Source organism: Panthera uncia, chromosome D4, assembly GCF_023721935.1.
Source record: "Panthera uncia isolate 11264 chromosome D4, Puncia_PCG_1.0, whole genome shotgun sequence".
Classification (NCBI taxonomy): Eukaryota; Metazoa; Chordata; class Mammalia; order Carnivora; family Felidae; genus Panthera; species Panthera uncia.
Window position 1 is genome coordinate 49,348,890 of NC_064807.1, and position 26,543 is coordinate 49,375,432.

At 38.9% G+C, this 26,543-nt stretch overlaps 1 protein-coding gene across 9 annotated transcripts in view; it reads right to left on the reverse strand.

Moving 5' to 3' along the window:
* The window catches only part of MOB3B (MOB kinase activator 3B), a 199,255-nt gene that overhangs the window by 160,008 nt on the left and 12,704 nt on the right, over window positions 1–26,543 (reverse strand). For 2 of the 9 annotated variants that reach the window (XM_049624150.1, XM_049624099.1), the window contains exon 1: window positions 24,002–24,794. The exons of 6 other annotated variants lie outside the window; for them this stretch is intronic. The gene's annotated coding sequence lies outside the window, so the exon portion shown is untranslated. Of the gene's footprint in view, window positions 1–24,001; window positions 24,795–26,215; window positions 26,351–26,543 lie in introns of those variants that run through there. One more of the 9 variants, XM_049624211.1, reaches the window with a different exon arrangement.

Consider the following 26,543-nt stretch of genomic DNA (forward strand, 5'->3'; position numbering starts at 1 on the left):
GTCTGGTAGGAGATAAGAATGGCATTCGGGTAGAAAGAACAGTATATGCAAATGCAGGCAGTGTAAGCCCTGGATGTAGCTAGTGTAACTCGGGAGAATGGCAGTAAGGAGTGGGATAGGAGTCTACGGAGATTACATGATTTGCCCAAAGTTTTCACAGTGAAATAGCTCCAGGGCCCACCTAACCAGGTTTCTTGACTCTCCCCTCTGGTACTCTTTTCACTAGACCTTGACACCTATATTTCTAACAAAATGTAACCATGTGAAACTAGGATCATTTTGTATAAATGCCATCAGATGCTGTGGGCACAATGGGAACCTCAAGGGGAGGCTACACGGAAGCAAAAAAAAAAGCAAATTAGTAGATGGACTAACAGGTATGTATTTATTGCCATTTTGTTCATTGTTTTCTTGCTGTTCTGTAGTTCTTCTCTATTCCTTTCTTCTCTTGCTCTCTTCCCTTGTGGTCTGATGAGTTTCTTTAGTGTTATGTTTAGATTCCTTTCCTAATATCTCTTGTGTTTCTACTATAGGAGTTTGCTTTGTTGTTACCATGAGGCTTACATATAACAGCCTATATATATATATATGGGCTGTTGTATATATCAGGTATGTACATACACATATACATATATACATATACATATACATATACATATATTCTATTCACAGTCTATTTCAACTTAAGTTTGAATGCATTCTAAAACTCTATATTTGTTTACTCTGTGTTATGTTTTTGATGTCACATCTTACACTTTAACATTCTGTATATCCCTTAACTGATTATTGTAGTTATCATTACTTTTAATACTTTTTTTCTTTTAAATTTCATATAAGTTTTATAAGCAATTAATCCACAACTTCTACTATATATTTATCTTTACCAGTAAAATTTATGCTTTCATATGTTTTCTTGTTACTAATTAATGCCCTTCTTTTTTAGCTTAAAAAATTCCGTTAGCATTTCTTGTAAGGTCAGGTTAGGGGTAATGAACTCCTTTAGCATTTCCTTGCCTAGAAAATTCAATCTCTCTTTCAATTCTGAATAACTTTTCTGGGCAGAGTATTCTTGGTTGGAAGTTTTTTCCTTTCAGCACTTTGACTACATCATACTACTCCCTTCTGGCCTGCAAAGTTTCTGCTGAGAAATCAGCTAATAGTCTTATGGGGGTTCCCTTGTACATAGCAAGTTGTTTTCTCTTGCTGCTTTCAAGATTCTTTAACTCTTTACCTTTTTCAAAAAAATGTTTACTTATTTTTGAAAGACAGAAACACAGAGTGCAAGTAGGGTAGGGGCAGAGACAGAGTGGGAGACACAGAATCTGAAACAGACTCTAGGCTCTGAGTTACCAGCATAGAGCCTGACATGGGGCTCAAACTCACAAACTGTGAGATCATGACCTGAGCTGAAGTTGGATACTTAACCAATTGAGCCATCCAGGCGCCCCAACCCTTTACTTTTTAATGATAATGTGTCTTGGTGTAGATCTTTTGGGGTTTAACTTATTGGGAACTCTCTATGCTTCTCATACCTACATGTATTTTTCCTTCCTGAGGTTAGGAAAGTTTTTGGCCATTAAATTTTCTGCCTTTTTCTCTCTCTTCTCCTCTAGGATCCCTATTCTGTGAATATTATTATCCTTGATAGTGTCCCACCAGTCCCTTAGGCTACCTTCAGCTTTTTAAAATTCTTTTCTTTTGCAGCCTCAGGGTGAGTTCCACTGCCCTATCTTTTGAATCATTGATCTAGAAAGTGAATTATAACAACTATAACAACAACCAGAACCAGAAGATTATTTATCAAGGTCCCAAATAGCATATCGTATAGCCATTTTTTTTTAAATTTAGAAAATAAAGTATACCAGAGAAGAGGAAAAAAAAGTTATAATAATTGCAAAAAAGTATTCCTAGTACTTAACACTTCTAAAATCTTTTATATATTATTTCATCACACGATAATTATATAGTATAAAAAAGTAATCTGTAGTCCATAACTAAAAAGAACAAGATATAGTGTTTTTAACTGTTCATTTAAGGTTATCAATGAGTCAAAATATAAAATAGATGCCTTCATGCGGAAGGATTTGGTGCTAATTCTGCATAAACGAGAAGGTTAGAAAAAAACAGAAGTATATTTATGCTATTTATTAAGAAAGGGAATCTTTTCCTCTCAAATAACAGGGACTTTGAAGTTGTGGAAAAGAACACAGGAACAGGTATGGAGAAATTAGTGCAGCATACTTTTATTATTTTATTTTTTGTCATTGCTCCTTTTTGTAAAAGACCTTCAAACTTAATACAGACTGCTATATGCATAAGATGTTACATACAAACCTAATGGTAACTACAAATCACAAACCAGTAATAGATATGCAAAGAATAAAGAGAACGGAATCCAGGTATTTCGCTAAAGAAGGCCAAAAAACCATGAAAGAGAACAAGAAAAAGAAAGGATCAGATAAAATCTATAGAAATAACCATAAAACAAGTAACAAAATAGCAATAAACACATATCTATCAATAATTACTTTGTAAATGGACTAAACACTCCAACCAAAATACATAAGGTGACAGACTGGGGGAAAAAAAAAAAACATCTATATGCTGCCTATAAGAGATTCATTTCAGTCCTAAAGTCACCCACAGGATGAAAGTGAGGGAATGGAGAAACATTTATCATGCAAATGGATATCAAAAGAAAACCAGGGTAGCAATACTTACATGGGACAAAATAGACTTTAAAACAAAGACTATAATAAGAGACAAAAAAGGTCACTATATCATAATAAAGGGGACAATCCAATAGGAAGATATAACAATTGTAAGTATTTATGCACCCAGCGTGGAACACCCAAATACATAAAACAATAACAAACACAAAGGAAATAATTGATAGTAATACAAGAATGGTAAGGAATTTTAACACCCCACTTACATCAATGGACAGATCATCCAAATAGAAAATTAACAAGAAAACAGTGGCTTTGAATGACACACTGGATCAGATAGATTTAACAGACATACACAGAACATTCCACCCTAAAGCCACAGAAAAACATTCTTTTCAAGTGCACACAAAACATATTCCAGAATAGATCACATATTAGGCCACAAAACAAGTCTCAACAAATTTTAAAAAATCAGAGTCATACCATACGTCTTTTCTCACCATAATATGAAACTAGAAATCAGCCACAAGGAAAAATACGGAAAGACCACAAATACATGGAGGTTAAATAACATGCTACTAAACAGTGAATGGGTCAACCAAGAAATCAAAGAAGTCAAAAATTACATGGAAACAAATGAAAATGAAAACACAATGGCCCAAAATCATTGGGATGCAGCAAAAGTGGTTCTAAAAGGGAAGTTTATAGCAAAACAGGCCTACCTCAAGAAGCAAGAAAAATATCAAATAAATACCAGATAAACAACACCTAAAGGAGCTAGGAAAAGAACAATAAAAAAAAAACCACCTAAAACCAACAAAAGGAAGGAAATAATAAAGATTAAAGCAGAAATAAATGACATAGAAACTAAAAAAAAAAAAAAAAAAAAAAAAAAAAAAAAAGAACAGACCAATGAAACCAGGAGCTAGTTCTATGAAAAGATCAACAAAATTGATAAACATCTAGCCAGACTCATAAAGAGAGAGAGAGAGAGAGAGAGAGGATCCAAATAAACAAAATCACAAACGACAGAGAAGAAATAACAACCAACACCACAGAAATACAAACAATTATAGGAGAGTATTATGAAAACCTATATACCAACAAATTAGACAACCTAAAAGAAATGGATAAATTCCCAGAAACATAATCTATTAAAACTAAAAAAGGAAGAAATAGAAAATTTGAACAGATCAACTACCAGCAATGAAATTGACTCAGTCATCAAAAAACTCCCAACAAACAAAAGTCCAGGACCAGATGGCTTCACAGATGAACTCTACCAAACATTTAAAGAAGAGTTAAGACCTATTCTTCTCAAATCATTCCAAAAAATAGAAGAGGAAAGAAAGCTTCCAAATTCATTGTATGAGGCCAGTATCACTCTAATTCCAAAACCAGATAAAGACACCACAAAAAAAGAGAACTACAGGCCAATATCTCTCATGAATATAGATGCAAAAATCCTCAACAAAATATTAGCAAACCAAACCCAACAATACATTTAAAAAAACATATTGCAATCAGGTGGGATTTATTCCTGGGATGTAAGTATGGTTCAATATTCAGAAAACAATCAACATGACAAGTCACACCAGTAAGAGAAAGGATAAAGACCAGATGATCATTTCAATAGGTGCAGAAAAAGCATTCAACAAAGTACAACTCCATGATAAAAACCCTCTGCAAAGTTTATCTAGAGGGAACAAACTTCAACATATTAAAGGCCATATATGAAAAACACACAGCTGGGGCGCCTGGGTGGCTCAGTCGGTTGAGCCTCTGACTTCGGCTCAGGTCATGATCTCATGGCTCTTGAGTTTGAGCCCTGCATCAGGCTCTGTGCTGACAGCTCAGAGCCTGGAGCCTGCTTCCGATTCTGTGTCTCCGTCTCTCTCTGCCCCTAACCCACTTGCATTCTGTCTCTGTCTCTCTCAAAAATAAATAAACATTAAAGAAAAGAAGAAGAAGAAGAAAAAAGAAAAACAGCTAACATCATATTCAATGGGGAAAAACTAAGTGCTCTTCCCCTAAGGTGAGGAATAAGACAAGGATATTCACTCTCACCACTTTTATTCAACACAGCACTGGAAATCCTAGCCATAGCAATTAGAAAACATAAAGAAATAAAAGGCATCCAAACTGGTGAGAAAGAAGTGAAATTCTCAGTATTTGCACATGACATGATACTATATATAGGAAATGCTAACACTCCACCAAAAAACAAAACAAAACAAACAAAAAAATTACTGGAATTGACAAATGAACTCCTTAATGTTTCACGATACAAAATCAATGTACAGAAATGCGCTGCATTCCTATACACTAATAATGAAGCCACAGAAAGTGAAATTAAGAAAACAGTCCCATTTACAAATGCACCAAAACCAATAAAATATCTAGGAATAAACTTAACCAAAGAGGTGAAAGACTCTGAAAACTATAAAAAACTGCTGAAAACAATTCAAGATGATGCAAAGAAATAGAAAGACATCCCATGCTCATGGATTGGGACAGCAAATAGTCTTAAGATGTCTATAACACCCAAAGAAATCTTCAGATTTAATGCAATCCCTATCAAAATACCAACAGCATTTTTCACAGAACTAGAATAAACAATTCTAAAATTTGTGTGGAACCACAAAAGACCTCGAATGGGCAAAGCAATATTTAAAAAGAACAAAACTTAAGGTATCACAATTCCAGATTTCAAGTTATATTACAAGGCAGTAGCGGGGCACCTGAGTGGCTCAATTGGTGGCTTAATCATCCAACTTCAGCTCAGGTCATGATCTCACGATTTGTGAGTTTGAGCCCTGGATTGGGCTCTGTGCTGACAGCTCAGAATCTAGAGCCTGCTTCGGATTCTGTGTCTCCCTCTCCCTCTTCCTTGCTCGCACTCTGTCTCTGTCTCTCAAAAATAAATGAACATTAAAGAGGCGCTTAGGTGGCTAAGCCAGTTAAGCGTCCAACTTCAGCTCAGGTCATGATCTCATGGTCCGTGAGTTCGAGCCCTGTGTCGGGTTCTGTGTTGACAGCCCAGAGCCTGGAGCCTGCTTCAAATTCTGTGTCTTCCTCTCTCTCTCTGCCCCTCCCCTGCTCGCACTCTGTCTCTGTCTCTCTCTTTCAAAGATAATGAATTAAACATTAAAAAAAATTTTTTAATAAAAAAATAAATGAACATTAAAAAAAAATTTAAAAAAACAGGGCAGTAGCAATTAAAACAGTATAGTGCTGGCATTAAAACAGACACATAGTTCAAAAGAATAGAATAGAATAGAAAACCCAGAAATAAACCCACAATTATAGAGTCAATCAATCTTCAACAAAGGAGGAATGAATATATGATGGGAAAAAGTCTCCTCAACAATGCTTTTGGGAAAACTGGACAGTTACATGCAAAAGAATCCAATGACCACTTTTTTACACCATGTACACACACACAAAAAAAAACCTCAAAATAGATTAAAGACATAAATGTGAGACCTGAAGCCATAAAAAATCCTAGAGGAGAGCACAGGCAGTAATTTCTCTGACATTAGCCATAGCAACATTTTTCTAGATATGTCTCCTGAGGCGAGGGAAATAAAAGCAAAAATAAGCTATTAGGACAACATCAAAATAAAAAGCTTCTGCACAGGGGCACCTAAGTGGCTCATTTGAGCATCTGACTCTTGATTTCGGCTCAGGTCATGATCCTAGGGTCGTGGGATCGAGCCCTGTGTTGAGCTCTGCGCTGAACATGGAGCCTGCTTATGATTCTCTTTCTCTCCCCCCGTCTGCCCCTCTCTCCTGTTCACACACTCTCTCTCTAACAAAAAATAAAAATAAAAAAGCTTCTGCATAGCAGAAGAAACAATCAGCAAAAATGAAAGGCAACTTATTGAATGGGGGAAATATTTGCAAATTTGACGTATTTGATGAAAGGATAGTATCCAAAATATAGAAAGAACTGATATAGCTTAACACCCAAAACACAAACAATCCAATTAAAAATGGGCAGGGGTGCCTGGGTGGCTCAAGTCAGTTAAGTGTCTGACTCTTGGTTTTGGCCCAGGTCAGATCTCACGGTTTGGGAGTTCACGCCCCATGTTGGGCTCTGTGCTGATAGCGTGGAGCCTGCTTAGGATTCTCTCTCTCTACCCGCCTCTCTCTGCCCCTCTCCTGCTCACTCTGTCTCTGTCTCTCTCAAAAAGAAATAAATAGACTAAAAAAAATAAAGAAAAAATGGGCAGAAGACACGAACAGACATTTTTCTAAAGCAGACATACAGATGGCCAACAGATACATGAAGAGATGCTCAACATCACTCATCATCAGGGAAATGCAAATCAAAACCACAATGAGATATCACCTCAGACCCATAAGAATGGCTAAAATAAAAAACAGAAAAAACAACAAGTGTTGACGAGGATACGGAGAAAAAAGAACCCTCTTGTACCATTGGTGGGAATGTAAATGGATGCAACCACTGTGGAAACCAGTATGAAGGTTCCTCAAAAAGTAAAAATATGGGCACCTGGGTGACTCAGTCAATTAAGCATCCAACTCTTGATTTTGGTTCAGGTTATGGTCTTGCAGTTTTGTGAGTTGGAGCCCTGCATCCAACTCTGCACTGACAACACAAAGCCTGCCTGTGATTCTCCGTCTCTTTCTGCCCCTCCTCTGCTTGCACTTTCTGTCAAAATAAATAAATAAACTAAAAAAAGAAAAAAGAAATACAATTGACTTTTTTAAGTTAAAAACAGAACTACCCTATGATCTGGTAATCACACTACTGGGTATTTTACCCCCAAAATACAAAAATACTAATTCAAAGGGACACATGCACTCCTACGTTTACTGCAGCATTATTTACAATAGCCAAACTATGGAAGCAGCCCACGTGTCCACTAACAGATGATGGATAAAGAAGCTGTGGTATATATATAAATACAATGTAATATTTATTAGTCAGCCATAAAAAAAGAATGGAATCTTGCCATTTGCAACAACATGGATGGAGCTAGAGAGTATAATCCTGAATGAAATAAATCTGTCAGAGAAAGACAAATACCATATGATCTTCTTTTGTGAAATTTAAGAAATAAAACAAATGCACTTAGGGAAGAAAAAGAGAGACAGAGAGAGAGAGAGACAGACTGACAGACAGACAAACCAAGAACAGATTCTTAACTACAGAGAACAAACCGATGCTAGCAGAGGGGAGGGGGATAGGTAGGTGTTAGGGATTAGAGAGTACACTCATCATGACAAAAATAAATAAATAAATAAATAAATAAATAAATAAATAAATAAATAAATAAAATAATGATAATAGAAAGAGAGAGAAATTAGTGTAGCATACTTTTAGAACATTTCAGGTGGCTGCAATAATCCTGTCAGAATGAGACATATTTTCTGTCCAGAAACAGTCACCATCAATCAAACTGCTTAGTTCTAGAGAGTGGAGAAAAAGACGTAGATCAGCACAAACCACTCTTTTTTAATAATCTAGATTAGAAAGATAATTCCTTAAAGATTAATGCAGGCATTTTCACATTTACATGCACCTTTTATTTTGCATTGCTGCCTTTATGGCGTAGCTCCTTAAACTCCAGTCTGAGATACTTAACTGAAACAGTCTTATTTTCCTCACCTCAAATTGAGAGTCCTTGTAGTGAAGAAAAATGAATTCTGCAAATGAGAGGTGAGAGTAGAGAGAGGGATGTTCAAGACATATTAAAAGCAAATAGCAGGGTATTTCTATAAAACTGAAAACCCTGCATATGCACAAATCTGTTTGTGTACATTGGTGTGAGGAAGGAGAAAGGTGTGGAACCACACAAGTCAATCTGTGGAGGAAGTGGGAGGAAGGAAGTGAGCAGGAAAATTAGGGGAGAGATTATTAACTTGTCTTCACATATCCTCACAATGTTCACACTTACTACAATGACTGTAAAATGTCACACTCTTTCTTTAACAGAACAGAAAAAGAAATGGAATAGAAAAAACTTGAAAAGAAAAACAGATGCCATGAATCTAAAACACAAAATCTTTTAAAAGTTGATTCAATACGCATTCCCTGAGTAAAGTACATCTTATAGCAAAGAAACAGTCTCTGAAGGCCCAGGTTTCTGACAGTCTGCTGGCCAACTGTTGCCCAAATGATCCCCAAGGTGGGGTCTACCTGAAGATTTTTGGAGAAGTAATTCATCTAATATCTAGCTCCATAAATAAGCATACCAGGGGGATTCAACCACTGACCAAAACTGCCTTTGGGAACTGGCCAGGCTTCCTGCTAGCAAATTGAGAGCAATTATTAATTGTATTTGGAGCAGAAAATAACTCTGGCTTCAGATCTGTTTGCACTTGGCAGACTAAACTGCTATCATGAAACTGACAGACACGAGGAAATGAAGTGTAAAGCAAGCTTTCGGGGATATGTCTCCAGTATTGGATAGTCTGTATAGGTACTGCAGGAGCAGGAGCAAGGCTTTGGCCTTGGACACATCCCTTGAGCTCTGTGAGCTTCTACAAAATGGGGAGAAGTATTCCTTTTTTGCAGGTTACACAGAGAAATGAGTAAGATCCTATGTCCGAGTCATTCAATAGCCACACTGGCAAGCAGTAGACATATCAGGAAGGGAGCTATTATTACTCAATTATTCCAACACCCATTGATTAAGAGTGGGTTCTCTCTGCTCACTCTTTTAAGAGGATACATTTGTAATGGTACCCCTTTGATTCACACATGAGGAGATTTAGTCGTTTGACAAAATTTGGATCTTGTTAATATGCAAGCCATGATTCAATAGGTCTGCATAGGGTCAAGACGCTGCATTTCTCACAAACTGCCAGTGAGGCAGACGCTGCTGCTCTGTGTCCACAATCAGATTAGGCAGGCTCTAGAGTAAAACAGAAATAAAATAAAATGAAAGAAGCTGAGGGACACAGAACGGACTCTGAGGCAGGGTTAGCTACTCCGTCCCCGTGCCTGTGCTCATCGAGCACGCTTCCTTGGTAGCACTAACCACACTATTAGAATTCTTCTCTCTGTGCCACTGGGCTGTGATCTTGAGGGCAAGAAGCTGATCCTTATGGCTTCAGGTGTCTGCTGCACTCAATTTAGACAGTTCAGGTATGAGTTAATACATGAATGAAGGAATGAATACATGAATATGGTGAATGAATGAAATTCAGGAGAATTGCTATTGGTTGATGTATAAAAATCTAAATGGGTTTGAACTCCGTATTTCTTAGTTACTGGGCCAGCTTCATATATTATTAATGTGGTTGCTGATAAGTACTTTATGGAGCTCAATATTCCAGCAGAAGAACCATCAGGAAAGATTAATCTTGGACATTCACTCTAGAAATGTAAAATTTCAAGAGTTCCCTTTACTGTAAAGAAAGATGCAGAATTCCTTTCTGCATCTCATGGAAGTCTGTCCTCAGGGAACAGGAACTACAGGTCCCAGGACCTCAATGGGACAATATCTCTTACAAATCAATCATGTTGGCAACATACTATTATAATTAGCATAGATTTCTCTTATAAGGCATGTAACAGCTTTATCCTTCTACATTACTCCAATTTATAGATTTTCTAAGTAGAATCACTAAAAACAAACAAAAAAATTCATTGCTTTTATAACTATAAAATATAGTGAGTTTTCCAACTGGAGTTTCACGTTGGCATCAGGTTGTGTAATCAAGTCATGTAGTCTTTACATGGTTAGTCTACTGCATGGACAACAGGAGGTTATGTTCGCGAAGTAAGCAACTATAGCAAAATCCAGTTTTACTGCTGGGGGTTAGAAACCCCTTTAAACTCAAAAGGACCACTGAAAACTTTCATTAGACAATACTAGGAAGCACTTATCCATATTCGATCTATTTATAAAGCATTCTTTTGACCAGAGCCTGAAGTTCTAATTCAGTCGGTCAGTTCAGGACTTGTGTTCCTATGGCCTTTTCATTGTAAATTGTGATACTATGCATAGAGACAGTACAATATTCACTTCTAAACTTTTCCAGATATGTTTTAAAATTTTAGTTCTGTAGCCTACATGTTTAAAGATATGCGTGTGTTTAGCTGTGGTTCACCTTCTCAATAGAATAAAAGGACTCCAGAAAATACGGTGCATTACATTTATAAGAGGGGAAACTGTGGATGGGTTTAAAAATTTAGCTCCAACTTAATCAAGCCACTCCAGGTAGTTACAATATATTAGTGTTTGTCAACAAAGGAATCTACCTATTCTGAACTGAATCCTTCTCCTGGGAAGCCTGCAGGACATACTCCACACTCTCCCTAGGCTTCTGGGGAACTTTAAAATCATTCTTTAATTAACATTTTCAGCACCCCTATGGCCTCATTATGCTGTCATTATTAAATATTTTATTTTCTTGGTCCCAAGAGTTCTCAAAGCAAATACATGTTCCCCAGCAGTCATTTATGTTTTCTTACAGAAGAGTTGGTCTTTCATTCATGATATAAAAAAAATGTTGATTAGGATGATGGTCAAGATGGACTAGGCTTTTTCCAAACATTGTTCTGTAAGCCAAGAAACTTAAATGGTTAGCCTTCTTCATAGAGTAAAAATATCTATGTAAAAAAAAAATCTAGGTAAAAGCAGTCAAAGTATATTCAGCGCAGCTTCCCAAAAAGGCATTCTCAGAAAATTTCCCTATTTAGAGCTCTCATAAAATGCCACTAGGGGCTTCATTCAGTTCCTACAACCTTCCTGGGGGTTACTATAAAGCCTAGTCATATCTTTTGACCCACAAGTTACTTCTCGGAATTTTTCCAAAGGAAAAATCATAGATGTGCACAAAGCTTGGATGTGATAAACCTATCTTGCTAAAAATAGATCAACCACAGAGCATCCATATAATGCAATTCTATAGAGACATTTTTAAAGCTTTAATATAATATCTGAAGATATGGAAATATTTATGGTTTAATTTTACACATACACAAGTAGATAATAAAATAGCACATCTAAAATTATCTCAATTTTCCTAAAAAATACACACACATGTTTGACTGAAAAGAAATAAACTCAAAAATTAACAATAATTAGGTGGTAAGATAGGGTAATTTCAAATGTCTTCTTTGGATCTCCTGAATTTTCGTAGTTTTACTTTCTACACTAAATACGTATTACTTGAGTAATTAGAATATAAAATGTTTTCCTCATTTTTTTCTCTTATAACATGAATATGAATACAGCCTTCCTACATGTGGAACTAAATAACCACTGAATTAGTAAGAAATAAATGAAAATAAATAAAGATCAATGGACATAAAGTTAACTTACTATATAGACTTGTTATGCTTAAATAAATTCCTCCCAGGAGATTCTCTACCAACCATCTCCAGTTTCTACTAGCTGATTCTTTTTCTGAAACAGTTCAATGATTCTTAGAAATCCAAATGAAAATCCCAGACAGACAAGGAAATAAAATGTGCAAAGGAAGCTGGCCTTGGCCGTGTGCAGAGAGGTGGAAACCATGAATATGAATGGATGGGGGTTTAAGACAAGGGGATAATGAAAGAGGAAAATACTATTCAGATGACAGCTGCGATCTCCCTCCCCTGACTGTCACTCCCTTCCCTCCCCCTCATCCCCCCCAGCCTTTATTCCCAGCTCCTAGGAAAGCTGTGGTGCTTGTAGCTTTCATGGTGTTCTCACCCTCCAAAAGCACAGAGGATAAAAGGCCACTGTGTTTGAAAGCTTGTGCCTCATAGAGTAACAACAGTGCTAAAAGTGCTTAAGAATACGTGGTTACTTTTCATATCAATCACAGCCTTTGCCAAGCTACTCTCCAATCTACTGGGAGGTACAGGGTGAGCATTGTTTAATTGGCTTTGGGAATCTTATGAGCTGTGCTAGACCATTAATTAGAGGAGTTGCTAGAATAAGTGTGTGATGTGTGATGTCTGTGTTGGGAGGGGAAGGCTCGTTATGCTACAGGTTTGATAAAACATTTGCAAATGCATCTTTGGATAAACAAGAGAAAGTAGAAAAAAGTTAGAACTCACATCTTGGGAAAGGACCATTCAAGGCAGCAGTACCATAAGTCATCTTTCAGGTACTTAATCTCTTTGAATACAAATACCACTTAATAATGCCTAAATCATCTACTCTCAATGCCAGAGTTTTCCCATCTAGGCCAACAGAGAAAACTGATCTGTAGACCCTGTAGAATCAGGGTCTCATACACAAATGTGTTGAGCTGTCAGGCAGAGGAAGAGACAAATAGTACTGCGACTCAGGTATTATTTAAAGGGGGCAGGTCCTCAGTGCTAGGAGCTGTTGCTGATGTGGGTATAAAACCTAGTACTGCTGGATTTTCTGATTTTTAAAGAGTAACTGGAAATCCTAATTTTTATGTGAAATCTCTGTGTTTCTAGAGGCTGACAACTAAAAAGAAAAATCGGTGCTTTCCATGAACAAATAAAACATCTCTGAGGCCCAAAATAGACTGCCAGGATGTAACCTCTGATTCAAAGAACAAGATCTTAACACAGGACTTTTAAAGTACATGCTACCAAATTATCTGTATATGCATCAATTACTATCTAGGAAGTGGACTAGAAAAGAATCATGAACTTAAATTCTAAACTGTCTGACCAATTTACCCTAATCCAAGTTCCTAAATTCATTAAGGGATATGTTTTCCTTCTCTTATTAAAATATGAATAGTGTAATAGAGTTTTATGTAATTTAAAGATTTTACTCAAGGACTTAAATAGGCAAATGCATTTATTTTTATACCTCAGAGCTAATGCTAATAATTTATTTCTTTTATGTATGAAAAGACTAAGGAACAAAGTAAAATCACATCTAAGCCAGAGGATGAGGCTAGAACCCAAAAACCCTGTCTCCTTATGATTCAACAGTCCAATAAGAACCTTCTTTAAAGGATGACTAAGGAGGCAAGCCTATTAACATGTTAGGTTCACGAAGCAAGTAATCATGTAAATGAATCATTATTCTAATAGGCACAGCAAGATGAACTCAGGATCCTTATTTATTTATTTATTTATTTATTTATTTATTTATTTTTAACGTTTATTTATTTTTGGGACAGAGAGAGAGCATGAACGGGGGAGGGGCAGAGAGAGAGGGAGACACAGAATCGGAAGCAGGCTTCAGGATCCTTATTTAAAGCACATGGATAGGAAATGTGTCAGGTTAGGACATCTTCATCAGCCTAATAACTGGAATATTAATCATATCTAATCCAATGTACATTTTCAGTTGAGTAACTGCATCATTCACTGTCCAATTTAAGTTTCCTAGGACAGACACTTTAATATTTATTAATTTGCTTTCCACCCATGCCATTTCTCGTTAGAATGGCAACATCCGGTTTGTGAGGGAAATGAGTCATATTATGCCAGTATCCCACCTTCCAAGGGACAAGTTAAAGCAGGAAATGAATGGCTTTGTGTGTTTGTTTGTCAGTACAGGAAAACAGTGTATGCTAACACTGAAGGATCTTGAGGGCATAATTTTATTTTAGATATTGTTTACAACATTCAGAGCTGTCTTACATTGGATAGAATTATAATTTTGCCATTTTTACCTTGAACTGGTTCATAATTTACAGATATCTCGAAATATTTGTGAATTTTTCATCTGGAAATCAGCTTTTTAAGTAGTCTTATACAGACAGGTTCAACTTCGATTTCTGGCATTTACACCTATCTTAACTGTGTCCTGTTCTTAAATGTTGTGGCATACTTGACTAGACCTCAGAACTATTGAAAACTTCCAAATAATAATTGAAAAAAATCCCCCATTAACCAGAAATCCAGAACTGAGGTGCCAAAAAAGCCACTTTAATTGAGTCTGTTTGACCTTTAGTTTCTTTCTATGTCTCAAGTTCCCTCTACTGGGAAAATGGTGACTTTCTACCTGTAAGGTATCTTAGGGAAATGCAAAGTTGCTTTACCAAGCTGCCTTATTATGAAATTTATTGTTTCTTTTTGTTTTTTATTTTTATTTTCGAGAGAGAGAGAGAGAGAGAAAGAGAGAGAGCTGGGAGGTGCAGAGAGAGAGGGGGACAGGGGATCTGAAATGGGCTCCATGCTGACAGCACAGAGTCTGATGTGGGGCTCGAACTCATGAACTCTGAGATCACGACCAGAGCAGAAGTTGGACACTCAATTGACTGAGCCACCCAGGGGCCCCTATTATGCAATTTAAATTACAGAAAGCACAAACAGGTGTCCTTACCAAACAGATGAAGAGTCCTTGTTTAAAACTCTATAGCAATACGATCTAAAAAAAAAATTTTTTTAATGCTATTTATGAGATGAGGACTCCATGTTGAGCAAAGTAATATACTTACAGCAAGGGAAAATGTCAGAGAACTGATATTTTTGCTTTTTGCTTGACAAAAACAGATGTTGCTGGACAAAAGGACATTTAAAAAATCCTTGATGCTCTTTCAGGAATCTAACCCTATTTGTCCTTCACTCTTCTGCCACCAAGTTCAGCTCTCCTTATGTCTTCCAAATACATGCAATCCCTCTCCCTACTGATTAGGTAGGTCTTTGGTTTCTAGTCATCATTTGCTAAGCATAGCGCCATCAGCTCTATGGTCATACTTCATTACCTGCTATCAGAGCAAATTTGAAACCAAAGCAACCTTCATATCAACTGGTCCAGCCACATAGGACCTAGAACCGTGTTCATGGAGCCCTTGATCTGTGTCCCCTATGCACTAACAATACCAAAGAATATTTACACATTCCAATACCACTCTCTCTTCCTCATCCCAAACCCTCATTTTGGGATTTAATTTTCCTTCACTTTTTCCCTAAAGTCTAGAGACTAGACAATTACCTCTTTTGCTTATCATCCTACATTCAACATGTTACCTCTAAATAACTCAAAAACTATAGCATGTCCCACAATGGGTTAAAGGTAAGCATTGGATATCATTTAAACAAACAAACAAAAACTCCCTTCAGCCACCTGAGGACTACTGGTGGACACTCCAGTCCTGAGATGGCCAAATACACATCAGCCTCCCTACACATCCACTCCTCCCCAGGTGCATGTCAGGGCAACCATCAGCCAGTCAGCCAGCGGCTCCTTCTGTCCTCAGCATCTTCCCTAACTCTGCCTCCCCAGGTGGCCCCTCTGGATGGGTCAGACTTGGTTCTCCAGATGAGGAGGCCATGTCAGGTAGCCTCCAAACACTCAGTCCATCAGGATGTCAAATCTAAATGGTTACAGGCAGTGGCATCTTCAGTCTTTCTAAAGAGACTACCACATGAAGTGTGCACTAATCTTTTTTTCCCTGGCATCTAGCCTGGGCATTGGTATCAGCAATTCTAAAACATGCTGTCAGCCCTTCGTGACAAAGTTCTTTATTGCCCTGGTCATCTCCCTACTGACTTCAGAGATCTGCCAACCCTCCCTTTCTTTGGAGGGAGGGGCAGTCCTCAAAACCTGAAGCGTGAGCTGATCAGTCACTTCAGCGAATGAGAAGTACTGACCCCACTGTTTCCCAATTCAGGGACTAAAGAGCTTGGGTAACTAACCTGCAGTAAAGCTGATACATGTGTGGGGTCTAAGAACCAAAAGGAAAAAGGAGAACAGGGAAGGAGGGGCAGGGAGTGAAAAAAACTTCATCTCTTCTTTACAAGATATCTATATTTTACTACAGGAAAAATTGACTATGAATGTCAATCTCAGCAACTTTCAATTTCAAGTTTTTGTCATTTCCTTCCTCTGCTCCAATTCAGAGTCCAAGTGCCCTAAGAGGCCAAGACAAGACCAAGGCAGAAGACCTTCAACTCTTTTCACGTTTACAAGTTGTCTTAAGTGAAAATGCAAGCAGAGGCCAATGAGGCCCAGGGGGCCTTCACTCCGTTCTTTACCCTGGAAGAGGGTAATTCTGGGCTAGAAGGTGGTGGCCCTGCCTTCCTCCTTCAACCGTCTGTCAGCTCTCCAGTCTCTTCTTCTCACTTTGCCCCAGATTCTGAGTTGAGTAAGCCTTGTGAGAAATAGTGTTCAGGCCCCTGTAAAGTTTGGCTGTCTGATGGCACCAGAATCATAGGTGTGGTGGACCCTGTAATGTGCTGTGGCTCCCTTTAGGACTGAAGCATTCATTGCTGAGAGTGTTGGAGGCTTCCAGAGCCTCTGAGCTGAGTGTGTCCCCAGGAATTACACTTAGAGACTGCTACCTCTCTGGAGGGAACTTCTCTGCTGTGGCTTGGGCAGCCCACATCCAGTGACTGGCTGACAGACACAAAGACCCGACCTCCTTGCCTTAGTGTCATTCCAGCTCCAGAGCTGCCCCCATCAACCCCTCCTGCCTCAGAGTCTACCTCTCCCTCTGCCCAATTCTGCTGCCCTCATTTCCCTGCCAGGCGTTACCATAAGTAGTCTCCAGTGAGCCTCCTACGTTCAAATCTCAGCGTCTCAGAATCTGTTTCCCAGAGAACTAAACTGTGATCATCGGAAACGAGGCACAAATAGTGCTGCACTACCCTCTGCTCAACTTCAAATTCATACAGGGTTTGCTAACATCCCTAACTCTCGCAGCAGCCACATGCAGACTTTGGTATGCAGTGGATGCATGAGGGCATGGCTGCCCACCAGTCCAGTTATAACAAGTATACTGCAGGATTTGTGCCGTAACTTAAATACATGCAGCCCTCAGTTGTGCACAGTTCTGACAGGCATGCATTTCCATGACCATGGTTTGGTTAAATAATATCAGTCCCACAACAACCAGGTTCAGATTTCAGTTACCACAGAATATCATATTAGTAAGCACGTGAAGTACAAGCTGGGCAGGTGACTCTTCAGTCCACAAATCAGTATGCAAATAGCAGGTGCACATCACTCACCAGTGACCAGTTGCATCGCTTCTTTCAAAGTCCGTTGATGACTGGTCACTGCATATCTAAGCAGGGCAGCAAGAGCTGGAGTGATGTTTGGCCACAGCAGGGATGGGAAGGTGGAGGAAGGACAACCAGAAAGCAGGATCCACTTGGCCAGATAGTGGTAAGTGGCAGGCCTCCTGTCCAGTGTCAGGGTCTTAGAAGGGTACTGGGGTATATTAACCATCCTTCTTCAAACACAGGAAAGGTGAGACCATTATCAAACCCCATATATTAGTTTCCTGTGGCTGCAGTCACAAATTACCTAAGCATAAACTTAGTGGCTTACGACAACAAAAATGTATTAGTTTACAGCTTGTAGGTCAGAAGCCTAAAATGGGTGGCAGGGCTGTGTTCCTTCTGGAGGCTCTATGGGAGAATCCATTTCTTTGCCTTTTCCAGTTTCCAGAGGCTACCTACATTCCCTGACTCATGGGCCCACCTTCCTCCAACCTCTGCTTCGGCCCTTGCATCTTCTCAGACCCTCACCTGCCTCCTCCTTCTGATTACACTGGGCCCACCCTGATCCTCCAGGATAACAGCCCTATCTCAGTGTCTTTACGGTAACCACACGTGCAAAGTCCCTTTTGTCATGTAAGGTAAAATATTCACAGGTTCTAGAGATTTGAATGTGGACATTTGGGGGGGGGCATTATTTTCCCTACCATCCCCCATCAGGTATTTCCATATGATTGTGCCCTCCTGGATAGTGACCCCCATTTGTCCACTGGACAGGCAAAGCTGCCTGCAAACATCTGTGTCTATACCTGGATCCCCTGAGAAAGGGCAAGAACAAAGAAATAATGTAGCCTGGTGTTCCTGATCCTAAATCAGCTTTGCCCAAAGGCTGCTCAAGCCTCTAGGTATATATTCTACATCAAACAGTATCACTTTCCAGTACCTTTGGGGAGTACAAAATTCATACTCTCCTCCTTGCACACTCATAAATTCATGCTGGCATTTCAAAGGTCTTGAGGAGTCCTCCAGTAAAGAAACATACTTAGCTTGTTTAATCCTGAATTTTCTCAACTTACTTTTCACATCACATTTCATGGAACACTTCGGGAATGATGCACTAGATTGTCCTCGGACTCAGGCCAACACAATGGAAGCAGCTCCACCAGCAGTCTGCACGCCACTCCAGCTCGTCTTCAGAGCCAAACGCTGGAGGCCCTCCTGCCTTGAGGGAGTGGTTCTTGTCCTGCACCAGCCTTCAGGTGCACTTTGGCAAACTCAGGACCTACTTACTGACCCAAACACAAAGTATGTGAAGCGACATATTGTTCGGATGTCTCAGCTCTGCCTGGAGATTCATTTCCTGGAGAATTAAGTTTTGTTTTGTTTTTATTTCTTCTTCTCTTTTCCCTCTCTTTGACTCTGGCTCTCAAAATTGAATGGGAAAAAAATGAGCGGGAAATGGCGTGTCACCAAATACTCTTATGGGTTTTGCTTCCCTCCCTTACCTGTAAAGTCAAGTACTTGGGCAGATTGCCACATGAAAACTAAAACATTCTCTTCTCTCAGCAAATGGTTTCTATTGTCAAAACAGAAAAGACAGAGCATGTTCATCACCTTATTGGTGGTGTGTTCTGGGCTATAACCCTGGATCTCTACTGCACGGATCTTTAATTCACTGTGGTCTTTCTCAGGAATCGCCAGAAGTTTGGGAGATACCACAGAATCTCAGAGTCAGAAGGAAACTCAGGGATCATGCATTTGATTTTCTTCTGGAATCCTGGAATCTTCCTTCAACATCTCTATTAAGAGGCTCTTCATTTATGTTTCACACATTTTACAACTGTCACCTACCTTTCAGCTACTACTCATCTGAACAAATGCACTGTAATAGAGGGTTCCAGCCCACACCAGACTACGTGTCCCCTCTGCATGTCCAAGATGACCTCTCTCATCTATCTACATCTTCCATAGTAATAATAATAAAATTTACTGAATGCTAACCACAGGGTAGGCACTATGCCAGCCCTTTTAACTAGGTCATCTGACCACAGTCTTATGATGTAATATTGCTACTTGATAGACAAACAAAACACAAAACTATTTACTGAGGTTTTTGTTGCATTTACTGATATTATTTACTGAGTGTTTTCCACATTTCAGACGCTTAAAGACCTAAGCACTTTACATTTGTATCATCATGTCTATGAATCGGCGTTAAGGTTTATCTTTTGCAGATAAAGAAACTGAAGCTTCCACCAGGTAAGACATTCACCCATGGTCACACAGCCAGTGAGAGGCAGAACTGGGATCCAAACCTACAAGTATCTTCTGCTTATCCTTCACTGCCTCCTTCTCCCTCTTGTCTTTCCAGCCAGAGGGGTTCTCTGTAAGTCTGTGAATTCACAGAGCACTTACTCAGCATCCCAGTCTTGTCACTTGTCATATTCTGCACGGTGTTTAGTTTCTCCTCACTGGACATGTCTTCTACTACTTGGCATTCTTTAGCATGCTGCTCATAACACAGGCTCTATAAACATAAACTGCTTTAGAATAAGTCAGCTTACAGCAACCAGGACTGGAAAAACAAATAAACAAAGTTTTTTGATGAAGAGTTTCCAGGTCTCAGTTGATTCCTTCATTGTTTTAGGAAGCAGCTATGCAGAGGCGTTCAGTATGAGGGATTAAAGTAAATACTTTGTCCCGTGGCTCTTGTTTTGACAGCGACCATGGAAGCAGATGATCGTTAGGCTGAGTCCCCCCAGATCTACTGGTGAGGTTGAAAGTATCTGTGAGTCAGAGTTGAATCTCCAGCTTCTAGAACATCTGACACATAGTAGGCACTCAACAAATATCTTTTGAATAACAACCAGTTACAAAGTCATGTGCTACAGATTCAGCATTTATAAATGATAATCTCCTTGGGAACGTAAGCTGGTGCAGCCACTCTGGAAAACACTATGGAGGTTCCTAAAAAAACTAAAAATAGAACTACCCTACAACCCAGAAATTGCACCACTAGGTATTTATACAAGGGATACAGGTGTGCTGTTTCGAAGGGACACATGCACCCCCATATTTATAGCAGCACTATCAACAATAGCCAAAGTATGGAAAGAGCCTAACTGTCCATTGATGGATGAATGGATAAAGAAGATGTGGTGTATATATACAATGGAGTATTTCTCGGCAATCAAAAAGAATGAAATCTTGCCATTTGCAACTACGTGGATGGAACTGGAGGGTATTATGTTAAGTGAAATTAGTCTGTCAGAGAAAGACAAATATCATATGACTTCACTCATATAAGGACTTTAAGAGACAAAACAGATGAACATAAGGGAAGGGAAACAAAAATAATATAAAAACAGGGAGGGGGACAAAACAGAAGAGACTCATAAATATGGAGAACAAACAGAGGGTTACTGGAGGGGTGTGGGAGGGGGGATGGGCTAAATGGGTAAGGGGCACTAAGGAATCTATTCCTGAAATCATTGTTGCACTATATGCTAACTAATTTGGATGTAAATTTAAAAAAATAAAATAAAAAATAAAATAAAATGAGCTTAAAAAAAAGGAATGATAATCTCCTTTCACCTCTGAAGTGATTCTTAGAAATCATTCATCCAGAACATGATAATACTCAAGACATTTATTTTCACTTAAATAATAGTATAACTTCAATAATACAAATAAAAAAATAAGTTTAAGAAAAACTGTAAAATGAAATCTTACAGAGTCTCTTGGTGATAAAGTAAAATGCTGTTTGCAAACTTAGTAACAGTATGCTTGATGTACGATTAGTGCCCAGTGTAGTATTAGCTGTGAATGATACTGAAGGACCTTCCACATGTTGGTCCCCATGGGAAATAAGTGCTATGGGTTCTGATTTTTAAAGAAGGCTAATGACAGTATCTTTCTACCAAAATATATTTCTTGTATGGAAAGGATGCTTTTTTTTTAAAGCCATCAAATTAATAATGTCTCTTATTTGCATAACCTTAAAAAAAAAGGCCAAAACTCTGACTTCGACAGTACTTCTGCTCTTCAGTAAAAAAGAAAATAACCCTATTAGAAAGCTGCTTATGGCTTTGAGAACTCCAGTTCTCTTCAAATGGATTGCAGAAAATCTTTACTGAGTATCTACAATGTGTGTCACTCATCCTGCCAGCCCAACTCCTCCTCCCGTTCATACCACTGCCAACACATTTTGACTGCTGGTCTATTTCTCCAATTATATCAGCAGCATGGCAGAGATGGGCTAGCTGTTGATCACTATAGTCCCTCCTCTTCCTGGGCACACAGCTGGGCTAAATTTTCTGGCGTCCCTTGCACTCAGCTGGGATCATGACTATGTGACTAAGTTCCCACCGACAGGATGTGGCTGGAAGTAATATGTGCCCCTCGAAGACTGGCTCATACAATGCCCCCCTGCACACCCCTCTGGCTCTTGCCATTTTGTCCCAGTTTGATAAAGATAAGCCGTGAAACCTTGAAAGCTACATCGAGGGGCGCCTGGGTGGCTCAGTCGGTTAAGCGTCCGACTTCAGCTCAGGTCATGATCTCACGGTCTGTGAGTTCGAGCCCCGCGTCAGGCTCTGTGCTGACAGCTCAGAGCCTGGAGCCTGTTTCAGATTCTGTGTCTCCCTCTCTCTCTGCCCCTCCCCTGTTCATGCTCTGTCTCTCTCTGTCTCAAAAATAAATAAACGTTAAAAAAAAAAAAAAAAAGAAAAGAAAGCTACATCGAAGATGGCAGAGTCACAGGATAAGGATTTCTGTGTCCCTGACCACTGCTTGGAAAAAAGCCAACCATTGCTCAAGTACCTCTGTTCTAAGCTTTACATGAGAAAAAATGCTTCTGCCATGTCTGATCCATTCTTCATTCTTTGGACGTGTTTGTTAAAGTAGCTAGCATCTGGAAGGCCTGAGATTTTTGCAAAACTATGAAATACTGATAGATTATTTATAAAATAGTGAATACAATCATTGTATGCCAAATCAGACACTGGCTCATAAAATAACTAAATAATATAGAACTAAGGTATCATTGCAGACAAAGTTCTACTGTAGATAAACCATCAAAGGTGCCATAAGTTTAAGAAAGATGTTGCTGAAAACCTTGAAATATAGAATGTTCATTTTTCAATTTTTCTGTGACACGAGAAAAGTCTGCTATGGCTTGATTTCAGTGACAAGAACATCTTGATCTAGCCTGTTAAGCACCAGTGTTTCAAAGGATAGCTTATGCCAGAGCATTCATGCACATAGACATTTCTGAGAATTAGACATTTCTGAGACCTTATTAAAAAACCAAACCTGGTGAGAATTGTGGACAACTGGTGGAGTTGTGAGCCACAGGCTTTCATCTAGGTTTAGTAAATGACAGATTAGGACCGCTTTCTTACCTTCATTCAGAATTGTATGATTATATTCCGTTATGATTTGACCACAGATAGCAATCCACAGTTTAAACTGATCATAAAAACACATTACTTTATTTAAATGTCAAAATGCACAGGAATATATATTTGTTCTGTGTACACATAGGATATGTATCAGGAGACACTCTCAGACATTTAAGCCTAAAGTGAAACCTGAGAAACTGAAGCTTCAACCACAACCAAAGTCCAATTAACTAAATTATTTATTTTGTTGTTCTAAGTGTAAGGGACTTAACCTGGTTTAAGGCCATCAAGTTAAAGATGTAATGCCAAAGAGGATTACTTACTGTTTATCAAAAAACTGTCCCACTAATTCAGTAAAGACCGTATAAGCAATGGGTAATCAATGGCACTTTTGGAAAACTGCCTTTGGTGATCACAGATATTTGCCTGGGCCCCAGTGTATCCCAAGTAACTGACTAAAAACATCTCTCAAATCAGTCTGATTCCTCCATCTCCACTGCCCCTACTTTTATCTAGGCCACTACAGTTCTTACCTAACATGCCAGAAATCTACTCTCAACCTGGCTTCCTTGCTTCCGCTCTTGCCTATTCTCCAAATGGTACCCCCACCCCCCTGCCCACCAAGGGGTGCCCAAAGCAGTGTCTTTAAAGCACATATCACATTACACCACTCTCTGGCTTAAAATGATTTCATGGGTCTTCACTGGTCTTAGAATGGAATTGGAACTCCCACCTGGCCTGCCATGCCATATTCCAATCCAAATCTATCATTGTACCAATCTCCCCCTTCCCTTCACTCCAACCCAACTAATCTCCTTTGTGTTCCTTGAATATCCCACATTCTTTTCAGGGATTTTGAACTTCTAGTTTTCTCTGCCTGAAATGTTCTCCTTCTAGCTCTTTACATTGCTGACTTCAAGTCTCAGTTCAGCCATCACCTCCCCCAATCACCCTCTCTCTTGCCCCACTAATTTCCTTCATAGCACTTAATAACACTCTATAATTTTATTCTCTATTGTCTGGAAATTTAGACACTCTATGAGGATGTGAACTTCACTTTTTTTATTTTTTATTACCTTGTTTCAGGTATCACACCCTCAGAGATGGAGGTTGAATGGATGAAATGCACAGGGAATGGATAATTTCAGCATTCTTTGTCCCAGTGACCGTCCATGGCAAATTGTAGTATCACATGTGTCGATAAGTGTTCCTGTCCTGTCCCGGCAGGGATAGCTATAAAGTAATCCCAATTTCTGCTCTCCTAGGAATATAAAGATGTTTTAGTTCTGGGGCCAACCATACAGCCCTTTCCACACAGTGAGTCTTACTGTTAAATGAAAAATGCCCAAGTGTGCAAAACTGATCATCCCAAGAGGGTATGTCTTAATATTTCATTATCTATGACATCGCACAAGGCTATCCTGGCTTTGAATTTTAAGCTATCTAACCTATGAAGAAGCTCTTTCAGGAGAAACAAGAGTCATTTCAACACAGAGTAAACTACCAGCCACTTCCTTGGATTCCCACATCTAGGGCCATCACCCTTAGAGTTTGTTGTATAGCAAATCAAACCCACGTCTATGTGGAAATCCAGTGCACACTTCACTTTGGTTTATGGCACTGGGTCAATCTGACAGAATAGCTTGTTTTCCCAGTTCTGACTAACTGGAGGAGAGTCATGCCTACAAATCGGTTTTCCAGACGTTCCTCTTTACATATAATAGGAAATGCAGGATTGGATCCGGGCAGGAGCTCTGGAAATGTCAGGGCAGTCTCTCCACACTGAACAAACGTCCCCGAGAGTGCCAACATTCTCAAGTGAACACACTTTTCCCCATTTTGAGCCATGGTGAAGACATGCTATCCCAATCCAGCTGAACTAAAGAAATCCATTCTGTAACTCAACATGAGAAAACTCATTAAGTCCCTATGGAATGCCTGCCAAGAAACTTCACACTAGCAATGTGACATCTGCCTACACATAGGGAGGTTATAAGAATCACCCTTGCAACGCATGTGGTGGTAGTTACTCCTGTAAGGAGGTTGCTGGGGTCTTTACCAAAGAAATTCCATAGTGGTCACTTCTTGAAAGCCCATGGGAGAAATTCCCCCCAGGACTCAGTACCAAGAAAAGCTTTGTTTCTTCTGAGGATTTAGCTTTGCTGATGGTTTTATCTTTTGGTTTACTTTAACAGATAACATTTCCTCTTTGCTTCTAGAAAGCCCAAGGAAGATTTGCAACCCTCTGCACTAATGACATTGGAGATCATGACATGCATTCTTATGTTCCTCTTGTTTTCTTACACATGTTTTCCCTCAACTTTGATTTCTTTAAATACTTTTTATTCTCTTATATTATATATACATTTTTTATAAGCTGCTTCAAATCCTTTTGGGAATGAAATAGGCTATTAATGCATAGATACACACAGTAGATTTTACACTAAACCTTTTTACAAACCTAGATCCTGTAAAAACACAATATGGCCTCAGATAGACCTGGGATTAAACCTGATTTTGTATATTTCTAGCTGTGTTATCTTGGGTAGGCCACTTAGTATTTCCAAGCTTCCATTTCCTCCTCTTTAAATTAAGGATAATAACATCTACATTGTATTGTGGCTGTGAGAAATAATGATAATTTATATAAACAGCTGATACTTAGCAACTGCTAAATAGTTTCTTCTATTATCAATAATAACTATGTAGATTGTTACCAGACAATACCTAAAGGCAATGTCTGGAAGACACAGGGACACAGACACATGGAGGATGTTATATAACTCTGCCGGCAGAGACTGGAGCGATGCATCAGCAAGACAACGAACATAAAGAATTACCAGCAATCACCAGAAACTGGAAGAGGTAAGAAAAGATTCTTCCCTAGAAGCTCTGCAGGGAAAATGGCCATGATGACATTTTTGATTTTAGACTTCTAGACTCCCAAACTGTGAGAGAATAAATCTGTTATTTTAAACCATGCTATTTGGGAAATTTTGTTATGGTAGTCTTGGGAAACAAATACATCTCTCAGCTTCTATAGCCCCAAATGGTAGAAGTGAAATTAACCAAACCAACTTCCAATCCAGCTGACATCTCCCAAAGTCTCACAGACACATACTGGGCCACAGGATGTATTTCATGGAAGGCATATGCTAGAAGAGCATAAAGACTTTGACCTTAGGCTTAAATGAGTTAATTTCCCTCTCAAACCTTCAAATAGCTCATCTGTACAATGGGATTAGGTCGAGATCAATGATGGCAAATACATTATAATTGGGAATGGCTACCTGAGAGCACTGTGTTGAGAAGGATTATAAGGAGTCATCTGGGCAAAGAGGCAGAGACACTTTAACAGTCAAAATACTCCATCTTCATGCTCCCCATGCCTCTGTGACCATCCTTGTCAGTTTCCTCTTCCAGTGCCTACTCTTTAAACAGAGGTGATTCTTAGGATTCAGATAATGGCTCATACTTCTTTTCCCACCTTACATGTTCTCTTTAGACAAACCAACTAATTCTTAAGCTCTTAAGTGATCACTTATAGCTTCTGCTCATACTTTTAAATCTCTCCAGCCTGGATCAGTCTCCTATCCTCATTTAGTCCCACACATCCAA